A 15,882-nucleotide genomic window follows, 5' to 3' on the forward strand; every position below is an offset into this window, starting at 1 on the left:
CGATTGCCTAGTCACATTAGTGCTAGACTGCTAATCCAGTGACCCAGGTAATGTCCCAGGGACCTGGGTTTGAATCCCACTGTGGCAGATGATGGAATTTGAATTCAATAAAAATCCAGAATTAAGAATCTCATGATGACAATGAATCCATTGTCAATTGTTGGGGAAAATTCATCTGGTTCACTGATGTTCTTTAGGGAAGGAAACTGCCATTCTTACCTGATCTGGTTTACATGTGACTCCAGACCCACAGCAACGTGGTTGATTCTTAACTTGCCTCCGCACAGTAAATGCTGGCCTAGCCAGCAATACCCAGTCCTGCGCATGAATAAAAACTAAAAATAGGCAGGGTTTAGTGTGATATGGAGCTAGGTCAGATCGAGATGCCTGGTTATTGCAGACAAGTTGGACCAAAGGTTCTGGTTCCATGCTGTATGATTCTGACACAAAACAAACTTTTCAAACCAAATTAATGTCCTATTGCATAAAAAGAATCAACAAATTACCCTTCACTAGGAAGGGTCACCAGACCTGAAACGTTAACTCTTCTTTTTTTCCCCTCCACAGATGTTGCCACACACTTGCTGAGCTTTTCCAGCAACATTGTTTTTGAAACAAATTACCCTTCTGTGTTTCCTTCGTTTCTGTCTTCCATACAACTAGCTTATGCTCCTTCACAGTGCTGCCCAAGTGGCTGCAGCATGGCTAGTGGAAGCCTGATGAATGGTAGTAACTGCAGATGGCCTTGAAGGACACACTTATACAGCTGGGGGCCCTGGAAGACCTGACTGCTCTAGTTCAGTGCAATAGACAGACAGCAGACTCACTGACAATGACAGTGGGGTGCAGGGGTGCGGGACACAGCTCTTTCAAGCCACATTAAACCATTACAACAATTCAAAACAAGTTAAGTTGGTTTAAAGGGTGTTAACATCTTAAAAGGGCACCATAACAAGAAGCCAATATTCAAAACATAAATGAACAAACATTCAAATGAAAGCATCACTTTGCAGGTTAAGATGTGTTCCAGACCCTGCAGTGTACATGGGCGTAGAGGCCTTGGTGGAGAGATGTAAGTTGTCGCCAAGTTGTTGGGAGAACAGATTTTTGCTCTGTGGACAGTCATGGCCAATGTCTCAGGACAGGGGCCCAACAGTCCTGGCTGTCAGTTGGAGGACAAATTGCTGATCAATTGTGATTCCATATTCTACTTTGAACTTGGGTATCTGTAGCAATGACACAATAATCTGTGCATTTATCACACCATCCAGATAGTCAGTGGCATTATCTTGTGCTGCAATCAATTTGGGGACATCCACCATCAGATGTTGGCTGCATTGCATCCTTTGTCCTAAAAGGTGTGAATGCAGGTAGCTACAGTTCCATACTGGAAAGACCAGCTCTGTGCGAACTACCGTCACAAAGCTTGTATGGAGGACTTTGTGGATAAATTGCAACTCTGGTCCTCTCCACAGCTTGCACCAAGGCAGTGTTATAAAATCTTGGAGAAAACCCTCTCAACTTTGGCGAATTCCTCACAGAATGATTTCCAGCATCTGCTCCAGTCACAATACCATTCCCCTTTAAGATCTACAGCCAATATTTGCAGCCCCTGCTTAGGTACACGGCCAATTACTGGCTTACTTAGTGCTAGTTGAATGCTCCAGTCATTTAAATTAGCTGTAGCACTGCCTGTATTTGAAGAAATAGACAAAGGATAATTTCACTTCGTGATCCCTACACCCATTTGTAGGTCCTATCCAATTGTGCCCCAAGCAAGTTTAAACTTGACATATTTGGTTTGACAAAAACACTCCGGAGATGTTCACAAACAATACAAATCACCACACCTATTCCTAAATTGCACCAGGAATGCATACTGAGTCCAGTGTAACTCCCTGGAGAGCTATCATGACGTTTAAGAAAAAGCTGTTATAATGATCTACACACAGTTACGGTCTCGGAGGTAAAACATTCTTTAATCAAATAAAAACTATTTCACTTTTTCCCAGTAATAATGAGAAGTTTAAATGTTAAGAAGATCCAAAATCAGCAACAGATTGAACTGTGTGCAGCCAGCTGCTGACAGAATTTCTACAAGCAAAGTTCTGACGAAGGGTTTCGGCTTGAAACGTTGACTTTCCTGCTCCCGGAGGCTGTCTGACCTGCTGTGCTCTTCCAACTTCACACCTATTGACTTCTACAAGTAGCATGTTGTGTCAGTTCTGAAGACATTGTTTGTTGTCCTATTTAAGGTAGGATACACAAATTCATGTGAATTTACTGCGTATGTGCAGATCAAATTGGCTGACTCACAAAGAAAGAAAAACAATTGTTCAATTTCTATCCTTGTCCAAAACTAAGGATATTCTTCAATTGTAAACCTAAAGCCTTCTTGTTTACAGATAGGAAAGACAAGCTCCACCGAATTAGATGAACTGTTACTTTAAATTTTATTTGCTATATCTGGTCCACATAAAAAAGAAACACCGATGAACAGCCTTAAAGACACATGGATCTGACTGTGTATCAACAGTGTACTTATGACTCCATCTTATGTTGATACTGGACAAGTCAGATCCCAACATGAAACCCCATTTTTTGCTTTTTTTTAAAACTGTGAGTGTCAGTCAAATATTCATAAAAATCTGCTGGTATACTTTTTAAGTGAAAGTAGGAAACCTTTACTAAACAAGAAATGCATGGACTATTTCAAAACAAACAAACAGGTTAGAAAGTTTTCATTAAAATCTGAACTATTTCTTTTACCCAAGCATCATCCTTGAAAACTAAATCCTATTGAAGATTCACCACTTTCTGCACACCAAGGTTTCTTGCACAGGCTGGCACAACTGCAGTCTGTTTCCTTCCTGTTAATCCCTGTACACTTGCTTTTGCTTCAGCTGGAATCTCTTCCTGAGACACCTAAAACAAACTGTAAACTAAACTCACTTTTGCCTTGAACTTCAAGGAATAACGAATTCCCGAAACTCTTGCCGTCTAACAGGATTTCTTGTCAGAGTTTAGCACTTCTGTTTCCGAAGAGTGAGACATAGACACCCACTGATTGATTTCCCCTTTGGATTGAAGCTGAGTCTGTATTCCTGGACCCCTGTCACTAGGCAACAGCAATGCCCCTATCTCTTCACCTCATGGCTTGTAAAACTTTATTAAAATACGTATAAATAAACAGCCTTTCAGACTTCTCAATATCAAGCCCACAAGGACAACTTTAAATAAAACTAACCGTTTAAAACAGATGAGGCGTAAATCATTTGTTTCAGAGTGTTGAATGTCTTTGGAGCTCTGTTCCTGAAAGGATGGTCAGAACAGAGGCTTTGAATATTTTTAGGACAGAGGGAGATGGAGTCCTACAGCATGGAAATAGACCCTTCGGCCCACCAGCCCGTGCCAAACATAACCCCCAAACTAAATAGTCCCACCTGCCTGCTCCTGGCCCTTATTCTCCCAAATCTTTGCTATTCATGTGCTTATCCAAATGTCGTTTAAATGTAATTGTGCCCATGTCCATCACTTCTTTACAAAGTTCATTCCACACACGAACCACCCTCAGTGTAAAAAAAAAATTGACATCACTCACGTCTCAGCCTAAAAATGTGCTGTCTCGTCTTGAAATCCCCCAAACAAGCGGAAAGGAAAGACACCTTTTCGGTGTCCATGTACACAGATCCTTGAAAGTTGCCACCCAGGTTGACAGGGCTGTTAAGAAGGCATACAGTGTTTTAGCTTTTATTAATAGAGGGATCGAGTTCCGGAACCAAGAGGTTATGGTGAAGCTGTACAAAACTTTGGTGTGGCCGCACTTGGAGTATTGTGTACAGGTCTGGTCACCGCATTATAAGAAGGATGTGGAAGCTTTGGAAAGGGTGCAGAGGAGATTTACTAGGATGTTGCCTGGTATGGAGGGAAGGTCTTACGAGGAAAGGCTGAGGGACTTGAGGCTGTTTTCATTCAAGAGAAGAAGGTTGAGAGGTGACTTAATTGAAACATATAAAATAATCAGAGGGTTAGATAGGGTGGATAGGGAGAGCCTTTTTCCTAGGATGGTGATGGCAAGCACGAGGGGGCACAGCTTTAAATTGAGGGGTGAAAGATATAGGACAGATGTCAGAGGTAGTTTCTTTACTCAGAGAGTAGTAAGGGAATGGAAGGCTTTGCCTGCAATGGTAGTAGATTCGCCAACTTTAGGTACATTTAAGTCATCATTGGATAAGCATATGGACGTACATGGAATAGTGTAGGTTAGATGGGCTTGAGATCGGTATGACAGGTCGGCACAACATTGAGGGCTGAAGGGCCTGTACTGTGCTGTAATGTTCTATGTTCTATGTCTCTCCCTTCTTAATGCACACGATACACAATCTAGACTTCACTTACACGTTCACAACAATTTGATGAGCAAGATACTTTTGTATTCTATTGACTTGTAACTGATTTATAAAATGAAGAGTGCAGCATATTGCTGTTACAGGGGCTTCAGATATTTCTTTGAGGACTGTCAAGTAATTACTCTGATGCAGTGGAAAGGTAACCAGGCCTCAAACATTAACTCTGTTTATTCCTACACAGATGCTGCCAGACCTGCTGAGCTTTTCCAGCAGCTTTTGTTTTTGTTCCTGATTTACAGCATCCGCAGTTCTTTCAGTTTTTACTCCCATTCAGTGCCTAGACTGTGGAGATTGGCAGAATCATCATCCAAGGCTGTAACTATGGCAGGGAATTTCAAAATACACTTAATTTTTCTTAAATTGATCAAATCATTGATTGAACAAATAAGAAAGAAACTGTTGAATTAAGCCAGGTCACAACATTACCACAAGGACCATACTGGTTTAAAGAGGAACTCCACCACCGTGAAGATGGGCAATAAATTCAGTTCTCCCAATATCCAGAAAGCAAAGATTTAAATGTTTTATTACATGTGATTTACTGGCTTCCAGATGTAGGCATCCTTGGTTTGTACCGTATATGTGGCAACACAGGAATGGTAGGAGTGGGGCCTTTACCTCTCAGGAAACATGCTTTAGAACTATTTAATTCATTATGAAGTGCTTCAGGAAGTACTGAGAGATATTGTGAAGTCCATAATATAGGATTCTGCCTGAATTTTTTTTTATTCATTTATGGGATGAGGATATCGCTGACTAGGCAGTATTTACTGCCCATCTCTATTTGCCTAGAAGGCAGTTTAGAGTCAACCATATTGCTGTGGGTCTGGAGTCACATGTAGGCCATGCCAGGTAAAGATGGCAGCTTCCTTCCCTAAAGGGCATTAGTGAACCAGATGGTTTTTTTCCTGACAATTGACTTTGGACTCATGGTCATCACTAGATTGTTAATTCCAGATTTATTTAATTGAATTCAAATTCCACCATCTGCTGTGGTGGGATTCGAACCTGGGTCCCTAGAACATTATCTGGGTTATCTAGCATGACATCCCCAGAAATGTGAGGGCCTAACCTAGGTTGACACTCGTCTGCGGTTTTGAAGGACTGCTGCCACCTTTCAGGTTAGACTTTAACCAAGACCAGACCTCTGCTCTCAGGTGATCTCTTGGCATGGTCAAAGAGGAGCATGAGTGTTTCCCCCAGTACCCTGGTCAATATGTATGCCTAACATTACATCTATTTCTGATTATTTGTTGAATTCATGTTCGTGAAAGCTTGCTGTGTTCAAATTGCTGTCATTACTGCCAACATTACAACAGTGACTGTTCCTCACAGTCTTCATTGGAACATGCTGAGGTTGTGAAATCCACAATACATATATACAAATCCTTCTTTACTTATTGTTATATGTGAAATTTTAAATAGTCTGTTCAATATTTGCACTTACTCTTTTTAATACTTATGAATTGTCAAGAATTTTTTTTGGTATGATTATGTTGACGTATTTATTTACTTTCTGGGGGAATGTACGATTCCTGTGAGATCAGTTAATGAGTTTTAAGATAGGTTTGCACTGTGACAGCTGTCCCACTTTATGCTGAGACCAAAGATTTAAGGTGATCAGTAGAAGGGCTGTGGGAGGTACATGAGGAAAACATTTTCCACCCAGTGGGTGGTGGGGTGTCTGGAGCACGCTGCTTAGTTGGGTGTTTAAGATGGAAACCATCAACTCAATGAAAAGGAACATGGATCTGCACCTGAAGGTCTTAGAATGGCAAGGCTACTGGAAAGTCAGATTAGAATGGAAAGGTATTTTCATCAGAACAAGGGGCTGAATGGCCTCTTTCTGTGGTTCTATGGTTTCTATAGTTCTATTTGTCACTAAAATCTTAGGGTTTCATCTAGTTTTGGAGTGAGACTCTCCTTTACTCAGGGAATCCTTAATGAATCAGAATTTTGGATTCACATTCTAGTTTGACAATAGACAATAAGTGCTGGAGTAGGCCATTCGGCCCTTTGAGCCAGCACCACCATTCATTATGATCATGGCTGATCATCCACAATCAGTATCCTGTTCCTGCCTTATCCCCATAACCCTTGATTCCACTACCTTTAAGAGCTCTATCCATCTCTTTCTTGAAAGTATCCAGAGAGTTGGCCTCCACTGCCTTCTGGGGCAGAGCATTCCATATATCCAAAACTCTCTGGGTGAAGAAGTTTTTCCTCAACTCTGTTCTAAACAGTTGATGCAAGGCAAAACTGTTTCTCACTCTAGTGCAGGAAACAAGAAAGTAAAGCAAGACCAGCTAAGAAATTACAACACCTTTGGAAAATTGTAACATTTTCTGATTGTGAATGAGGCATATATAGTGATATACAAGATAAAAACGTATAATCATTGAGACGTACAGCACAGAAACAGACCCTTTCATCCAATTCAGTCATGTCAACCAGTTATCCTAAACTAATCTGGTCCCATTTGCCAGCATTTGGTTCATATCCCTCTAAATCCTTCCTGTTGTGTGGCTACTGAGATGGCTGGCTGGCTTGTGATTCCTGGAACAGCAGGCTCCCTTCTGATGGAGTGGGCCCCTGGCAGCAATGGGACGGTGTGAGCTGGTAAAGCGCAGAGCTGGAAACTCTTGGTGGCATGCTGTAGCAATGGAGAAGAAAATGTTGGTCTCTCTTTAAGTTGCCTCTTCTTTTTATTCTGAGTTAATGTGAATGGCACCTATGTATGGCAGTGGTACACATTCTTCAATATTTTATATTGAACACACATGATGATAAAGGATATTCTATGCTATAAAGGATATTCTATTCATCATCCATCCTGATGACTTCTAAATGTTGTAACTGTACCATCCTCCACAACTTCCAAGCTCATTCAACAAAGCGTGAAATCATATCAGTTGTTCTGTTTTATACATATTGGAAACATAGAAAGCCATAAATGGTCTTTATTAGGAACACGTTAAACAATAACCACCTTTTTTGCTGATTGATAAGGTGAGCACAGACCAAGGAAGGTAATCCAATTGCAGGAGCAGTGTAGAAACTGCTGGCAAGTGATACTAGATGTGGAACATAATAAGACACAGGGCTGAATCTTACCAGAGATCAGCTAAGTGTCATTGTTGGTAAATTTCATACAGATGTTCTATCCGTGAGGCCTAACAGGTTTTCTCACACCATCTTTCAAAACTTGCCTCATTAACTATGCACCACATTCCTACAGCACCTCTTTCTCATTGTATTCCCCCACGCATGGCTGGCCAAAGTACTGGCTGCTATCGGGACCTTCTGGGACTTCTGGCACCTGTGCTACCTTTTAAAGCCCACCCATAAAATTGTAAGAGGGCTGCTCTGTCATCAGTGAGAGGTGACTGGTGGTGGTTTAACTGCGGGTTCTCCAAGCCTCAGGTAAGGGGAGTGGTTGAGAAGTAGAGTCCTTCATGATAATCTCAGCCAGTGAAGGAATTGAACGAAAACAAAGTTGCTGCAAAAGCTCAGCAGGTCTGGCAGAACTGAGGAAAGGTCACCGGACCCGAAACATTAACTCTGTTTTCTCCTCCACAGATGCAGCCAGACCTGCTGAGCTTTTCCAGCAACTTTTCTTTTGTTCCTGATTTACAGCATCTGCAGTTCTTTTGGTTTTTATGAAGAAATTGAAGTGCCTACTGTTGGCTGCATTGCAAACCAGCAATTCAACCAACTGAGCTAAAGCACTGGCAGGCTACAGTTGCCCTGCACGGTTCCTATCAATTGTCCAAGACACTCCAAAAGGGACTTGGAGTTCCTGGTGACCTGACATATTGCTTGACTGATGGAGCCCTGGAAAAGCAAGAATGAGCTGGAGTTGACAGGCCTCTGCTTTGACTTTCATGTTGGGGACCATTGCCATCCAGTTTTTAATGTGGTTAGTGGGTAAATGGGAAACTATACATCAGTGAGGTGAGGTAATGTAATAACAAGGGTACTAATGCATACAAATAAATCTTTCACCATTCACAAGCAAGATTCTTATCTTGCCATTCAACATTTGGTTGGAAAATGGGGCATTTTGCTCGATGTCAGGAGGCTTCACACTGATGATCAAACTTCCTTCTAAGCTGAGTGACCATGTTCAGGGCCCACACACAACATTTGGTGTGACTAGGTCATTCCCAGCATTGACTTCTGGCTTGAAAATTCATTGTTGCACACAAATCTCAGAGGTCCACATGTCCAATGAGAGAGAATGTAAGTGCTGATTTCATGCAATTCTCCCAATCTTCTCACTAATGCCCATATCATTCACTGCCTGGGAAGATACTGCCCATAGTTTTTGACCAGGAATAGAAGAATATTAAACTTTGATCAGTTCTGAGAAGTATGAATTTTGAAAATAACCATGAGATTAAGGTAATGTTTCTCTGTATTCCTAATTTTGCTTCTTCTCAAAACATTGGCCATGTGGGATTTCTGCATATCCCCTCTCTGCATTTTGAAATATCCCATTTTTTGGAGTCTGGATAAATTAAGGGTTGATGCTAGGGCCATTTATGATGCTTGAAGCGATTGAGGTAAATTGTGATAGAGTCCTGGCACCAATAAGGCACAACTGACTATGCTTGATTAAAGGTTATGGTTTCTTTTTTCACTTTGGATTTTAACTACTTCTTTTAGATTAATCCTTTCATATTTGAATGTTTTAGTCACAATGGCCAGCTAAAATTTAACCTCCAAAGGCCCATAGTTTTTGTTTATTCCTTCCTGAGACATGGGTGTTGCTGGCATTGCACCAGTACTTGTTGCCAATTGCTAAATATCCTTGATCTGAATGGTTTATCCATACACTTAGAGCAGTTAATGGTTACCCACATTATTGTGGGTCTGCAGTCATCTAGTGAATTTCTTTCCCCAACAGACATTCGCGAACCAAAGAGGTTTAATAACAATGGATTCATGGTCACTGACAGCAGCTTTTAATTCCAGATTTATTCACTGAATTTAAATTCCATTTGCTGATATAGTGGAATTTGTACCACTGGGCGTCTAGATTATTAGCCTAGTGGCACGACCACCACACCACACCCTCTTTTTAATACATTTAGACTTTGGAACACATTAGTATTCTTTGTAGCCAATGTTCCTTCAGTGCAAATTTGATTTGGCATTATTCTTCACTTTTTAGCTACTTATAAGCTTTCTCATATTTAGGCAAACTCTGATGAGCCTGATGCTACTCCAGCAGAACATGCCCTCTGCGCTACAACAATTCTGTGATTCTGTGAAAGAGAGCAGTGGCAGTGTGTTAGCCGAGCCAGCCGCATTCTCCCTCTCTGTTCAGATTACAATCAAATGAAGCAAAGCTGCTCCCGGCGACATCAACAGATATCCCCAGCTCCCCACACACCAAACCCCAGTTTTGGCCAAAGCACAATGTAATCCCTCACCACTTCATTAAAGAATCCAACCACTGGAATTCAAGCCAAGGAATAAAATTACATTTAACTGCGAACTGCCTGGGTAGAACGTGTTAACTACACTATATTAGTTTTTATTTTAATCACTTAATCATTTTGGGGTTCCAGTCTTCCTGCTCTCTTTTCACTGGCTTATAAACTCTTATGTTTCTATTCCTCTCCAGTTCTGATTAAACATCTTCATTCTTAACTCTACTTCTATGCCCCATGGATGCTGCTTGACTTACTGAGTTTTGAACTTCTTTTGTGCTTACTTCAGATCTTTAGCCTCTGCAGTATTTTTTTAGGCTAAGTTATTATTTGAAACAAGCTACCCTTACAAAATTGATAGTCAACGGCTAATTCTTTAGATACTTAGAACAATTTATAGATTCTTGACTGGAAAAGAAAACCACATTGCAGAAAGCATAATGTGAAAATAGCAACTAGTTTTAGCTCAAATATTTTTACACAAACCTATTAACTTCTCCATGTCGAATGACACATGAGGCTGAAAAAAAAACTGCTCTTAGATTTTTTTCCCATAGTTAACTACATCAAGCACAGTTGCCCAGGAGGTCCACCTGCTGATGCTGCCACCTGCAGATTAGAAGAATCTGCTGGTTAATGATCAAACTATTTCAGCCATGCTATGAATGTCAAGTGCCATGAAACCCTACAATGGGAGATGAACTCAGGACTTGTGAGTCAGAAGCAGGAATACTACTTAATGTGTCACAAGACCTCCTACTATTTTAATAACAAACTTAATCATTAAAGACAGTTTAATATTCTAAATAATTTTTCCTATGGTGTTGAGATGATAACTAATTCGACACAGCATAATACACACATTATTTTGCTAGGGACGAGACGAAGTTACATTTGAATGGATTGTAAACAGGAAATTAAAAGCCAAAAGAACTGCAGATGCTGGAAATCTGAAACAAAAACAGAAATTGCTGGAAAACCTCAGCAGGTCTGACAGCATCTGTGCAGAAACATCAGAGTTAGCATTTTGGGTTCAGTGAGAACTGATGGTAGCCAGGAAAAGGATTTTTTAAAATACATAAGATGGAGGTGGGGAAAGGAGGGACAGTAAATGATAGGTGGAAATAGAGCACAAACAGAAAGGAAACAGCTGGACAGACAAAGGAGTGGATAAAGGCCAGTCGGGGGAATGAATAGCTGCTGATGGAGGACAATTAGTGGCTGACAATGGGTAGTGTGTGGTAGCAGCCCATGTGATGATAAGGCCTGGTGTTTGGGGATGGAGAAAGCATGGGCAAAAGGTGATCAAGCCCTAAAATTGTTGAACTCAACATTAAGTCCAAAAGGCTGCAGAGTTCCCAAGTGGAAAATGAGGTGCTGTCCTTCCAGGTTGTGCTGACCTTTGCTGGAACAAAGCAGCAAGCCTGAGACAGAGCTGATAGCCAGAGAACACAATGGTATGTTGAAGAGCCAAGCAACAGGAAGCTCAGGGTCTTTTTTTTGTGGACTGAATGTAAGCATTCTGAAAATTGGTCACCAAGTTTGCACTTTGTTTCCCCAATGTAGAGGAAACCACATTATGAGCAGTGAATACAGTAGACTCGATTAAGTGGAGTGCAGGTAAAGTGCTGCTTCACCTGGAAGGAGTGTCTGGGCCTGGGAAACCGAGGAGGGAGGAAGTAAACAGGTAGGGGTTACACCTTCTGCGATTGCAGGGGGAGATGCCATGAGGGTATGGTGGTGGGGGGTGGGGAGGGGAGCAGGGGCACAGGGGAAAGCATTGGGAGTGAAGGACGAGTGGACTAGTGTGTCTCAGAAGGAATAGTCCTGATGAGGAAGGGAAGGGGAATATGTATCTGGTAATGGCATCTCGCTGGAGGAGACAGAAATGGCAGCTGATGATCCTCTGATGTGGACGCTGGTGGGATGGTATGTGAGGACAAGGGGGGACCCTATCGCTATTGTGGGATGGAAGAGAGGGGTTGAGGGCTGAAGTGCGGGAGATAGGTGAGACCTAACTGAAGGCCCAGTCAAACACGGTGTTGTGGAATCCTTGCTTGAGGAAGAAGGTGGGCATCTCAAAGGTCTCCTTAACGAAGTTGGCATCAACAGAACAGATATGATGGACAGTGAAAAACTGGGAGGAAGGAACAGAATCATTACAGAAAGCAAGGTGTGAGGATATAGAATCAATGGTGGAGGTCAGTGGGTTTGTAGTGGATATTGGTGGTCTGCAAAGATAGACCAGGTGAAGGTGAAAGAGGGATAGAAATTGGAAGCGAAACAGATAAATCTTACCAATGCTATATGAGAGTGGGAAGCAGCACCAATGATGTTATCAATATACCAGAGACAGAGTGTGGTTGGGGGCTGGAGTAGGGCTGAAACAAGAAATGTTCCATGAACCTCACAGAGACTGGCAATAACTAGGGCCCATGAGGGCCTGAGGGTACCCATGGCCACCCCTTTGACCTAAAGGAAGTGACAGGATTTAAAAGAGGAGTTGTTCAGGGTGAGGATGAGTTCAGCCAGGGGACAGAGGCTGGTGGTGGATGGGCATGGTTCAGGTCTTTTTTTCCAAGAAGAAACAGAAACACATCCTGAAATGGCCAATGAATGTGTAAATGATTGCCTGTCCCTGGTGAAGAGGTGGTGGCGGGAGCCCACAAACTGGAAGTTCTGAAACTGACATAAAGCATCAGAAGAATTACAGCTGTAAGTGGGAGGGACAGGACGGGGGGAAAAACATATTGAATTGAGATAAGAAAAGATGAGTATTGTGGGATAGGAGCAGGTAGAAACAATCAGTCTACCAGGGATTTTGGGAAAGAGGTAGAAGTGGGCTATGTGTGGTTGGGAGACTATGAGCTTGGAGGGACAACCACCAGACGAAATAAGGTTAGTGACCATTGTGATCACAGTGGCCTGATGATCCATGGTGGGGTAATGGTCTGGGGTGAGATAGGAGGTATCTGAGAGCTGGCACTCAGCCTCTGCAATGTCAGTAGGAAATGTGGAATGCATAGATTTCAAGCTTCTGTCTTTCTTGACTGCTCATGATTTGCTTGAACTAGGGACCTCACTATTTGCTGGGAATCCTGCAATCTCAACTGAGCGCAGGCGTTTTTCTGGCCAACTACCGTTGAGTGGCCCTGATGATTGTTAGCTGTGGACCCATTCTCTCCCCAGCAGTGACACCACCGTAGCCATCTTGCCTCAAGAAAGATTCACCTCACAATTTTTGCTATTGGCTTGACATTATTATAATTCTTCTTCATCAATGACATCGCCATCGCTGACTCTGTGGAATTGATTTTTAATGATGGTTGCATGGTAGATTTAGATTTTAATAGCTTCTGCCCTATGGAGATATAAATCTGCACGACTTTTAAGGTAGATAAAGAGTGTACCTAAAGTGGAGGACAGCATCATTAACTTGGGCAAATGGAGGTTGTATTACATCATGGGACCTCATAGCAATTTTACCAGAGGCTAAAGTGGAGAGGCCATCATAGATATGACTCACTTCACATATAGACAGAGATCAGGCAATTGTCTACAGACAGAAGAGATCCTGCTGATATCTTGCAAAAAATTCATTGGCAGGGCCAGGAGGAGCGAGAATGGTCTCTCCATGCCACTTACTGGGAAATCCACAATCTGTTCCTATTCGCAGTTGTCTTGGGTTCTCCTGACACCGCTTCAGGGCAGGAATTTGACTGATAGCATTTAAATGTAACCCAGTGGTTATAATCACTGTGGTCTCCTGGCACATCCACTTGGCGGAATACCAACATGCCGGACCAGGTTCCGGAAACAGAGGACAGTAGAGGGCAACTATTCTCAACTACCTCGTCCAAGCGGTTACTGCTCACTCAATGCCAGCTGAGCCAATTCAGCCAAGTCTGCTCCGATTTTCCTCTGGTATCTACACAAACATTGCCAACAGGGGTCACCCAACAGTCTTTGGGTGCAGGAATCCTGATCAACTTTCTCTTTCCTGGCTCAAAAGTACAGAATCATTGCGTAACCGACCTGCCAATATCATTATGGGGTATGCTCAGATCAGTGGTGGAACCTTATTCCTGTAATTCCAACACCCACCCTAATAATAGACTACATTACTGGGACAGTTGAAAGTTGGTACCATGACTTTTACTAAGATTAAATTATCTCAAAGCCAAGTCATTGCAACATCTGGAAATTTCAGGCAGCGATTTTAAGAAGAGGATGTAAAATATGGAAGGTTGACATCACTTTTCATAAAACAATGTGTCATCAATATTTGGAGAGCACAGCTCACAGTAATCTGCAAAATGTAGCAGAGATCTGCAAAGTAACAGAAAACCATATCGCTGCTGTCTGGCATCCTCTGTACTTTATAAATGCAAGGAAATCAGAATTAGTTTTCAGTTAGAACTGCTTTACAATTCTTCTCTATGCGCATGCATATAGATTTACCATTAATGTTCCTGCAGACTGCATCAATTCAATTTGAGTTCAATTCTTTGTGTTTAAATGTGGTTTTGTGGAACAGGTGTTATTTGAAGTTAACAAGTGGTTTGCTCCAAAATTTATTGTTCAGTGAAAAAAAGCAAGCAGCTCTTCTGAATGAATACTTGCTGGTATCAATTTCATTGCTCTCCTTAGAACACCTGTCTTAGGTTTTAAACTATAATTGTGGTAGAAATCCACCAACCGGATTATGTTCCATGATACACTAAGCCACTCTTTGTTAGAAAACATCATTTTCCACATTTTAAGATGGAAATTCGGCATTCAGTTTAAAGCAATTCTAAGTCTATCATTTTTGGCTAAATCTTCTACTTCAACTGCCAGGCCTTGCTCTTACAAGTTTATTGTGGACAGACCAGCTTAACAGTTTCGGGCTCTTTATTCTGTTATCGTTCATTCACTTCCTTGGTGAGGACTTTAGAGTCAATGACAATGGCAGACCACTCATGGAATAAAGTTGCATAGAGACGGCAAAATAATTACTCCCAACATTCATTTCCTTAAGTGTATTTTTATATGCACCATTGATTTAACTTTGCTTGGAAGCAGATTGGCTATTTGACTTGACTGTGTAGCTTCATGTGATGCGTGCTTCCCTGTAAAGAAAATGGAAGTGGCATCCTTTAGAATTGTGAAGGATACAGCATGGCACTATGCTGGTAGATGCTATTAGAGTCTGATCAATACACAACACCCTCAATTTTGCATGTTTTGCAAGTAAGATTTTTATCTCACCACTGAAAAGTATATTGTTCGAATCTGAGGCCACCCAGTCATTGAGTTTCTAGCTATCTCTCTGTGCATATCTGTGCACACAGCTGCAAGTTTGTTTATTTCTTGCTGTAATATAACTTTTACCACAAGCATCATTTACTCTCATTAATCACTTATGTAGCTAAACTGCAGAAGGTTCCCAAGCTTTTAGTCCTTAAGGCATAGGCAGAGAAAATCCAGTCTTAAGACCATCATTTAGGCCTAGAAATTGCAGTGTCCAATGACAGAAGATGCAGTTTCTGAGGTCCATCACTGACTCATCGCTCTACCTCCACTCAGCCTGTTGCAAATGTTACTAGTTGTCCTTTCCTCACCCCTAGCAGAAGGAAATTTGGGATCAAAAACCTGCTTGATTTAACTCTTTTTCTTCCTAGACACACGGAGGGAATGTAATGGTTGAGAATCCCCTTCTAAGTGTTTTTAGAACTGGCTGCTCCTGACTTGTACCGACTATGGTTGGTGGGCCCCTAAATTATCCCTGTTTATATGAGTGTGCCATACACCTATTATTTCTGACAGTAACTCTAGCTGTCACATTTAAGAATGCCGGAAAAAAAAATTTGGAATGAACACAGTTCAATGATAAATCGTCAGGACAAACAATTATTCTGTTTTGGTCACTCTGCTCACTGAGGTGAAAATTGCTTCTTCATTACTTTGTTTTCAAGTTGCAATTGCATTTCTGACTTAAGGCAGTGTGCACTTTTGGTATGGGCTGGCTGCTTTGCCCACATCTAGAATGTTTT

The 15,882-nt window shown here is 41.7% G+C and overlaps 1 protein-coding gene across 3 annotated transcripts in view; it reads right to left on the reverse strand.

The window, feature by feature from the left end:
• LOC125461091 (leucine-rich repeat-containing G-protein coupled receptor 5-like) overlaps window positions 1-15,882 on the reverse strand; it is a 203,574-nt gene that overhangs the window by 79,675 nt on the left and 108,017 nt on the right. The gene's annotated exons all lie outside the window — the stretch shown is intronic.

Source organism: Stegostoma tigrinum, chromosome 18 (assembly GCF_030684315.1).
Source record: "Stegostoma tigrinum isolate sSteTig4 chromosome 18, sSteTig4.hap1, whole genome shotgun sequence".
Classification (NCBI taxonomy): Eukaryota; Metazoa; Chordata; class Chondrichthyes; order Orectolobiformes; family Stegostomatidae; genus Stegostoma; species Stegostoma tigrinum.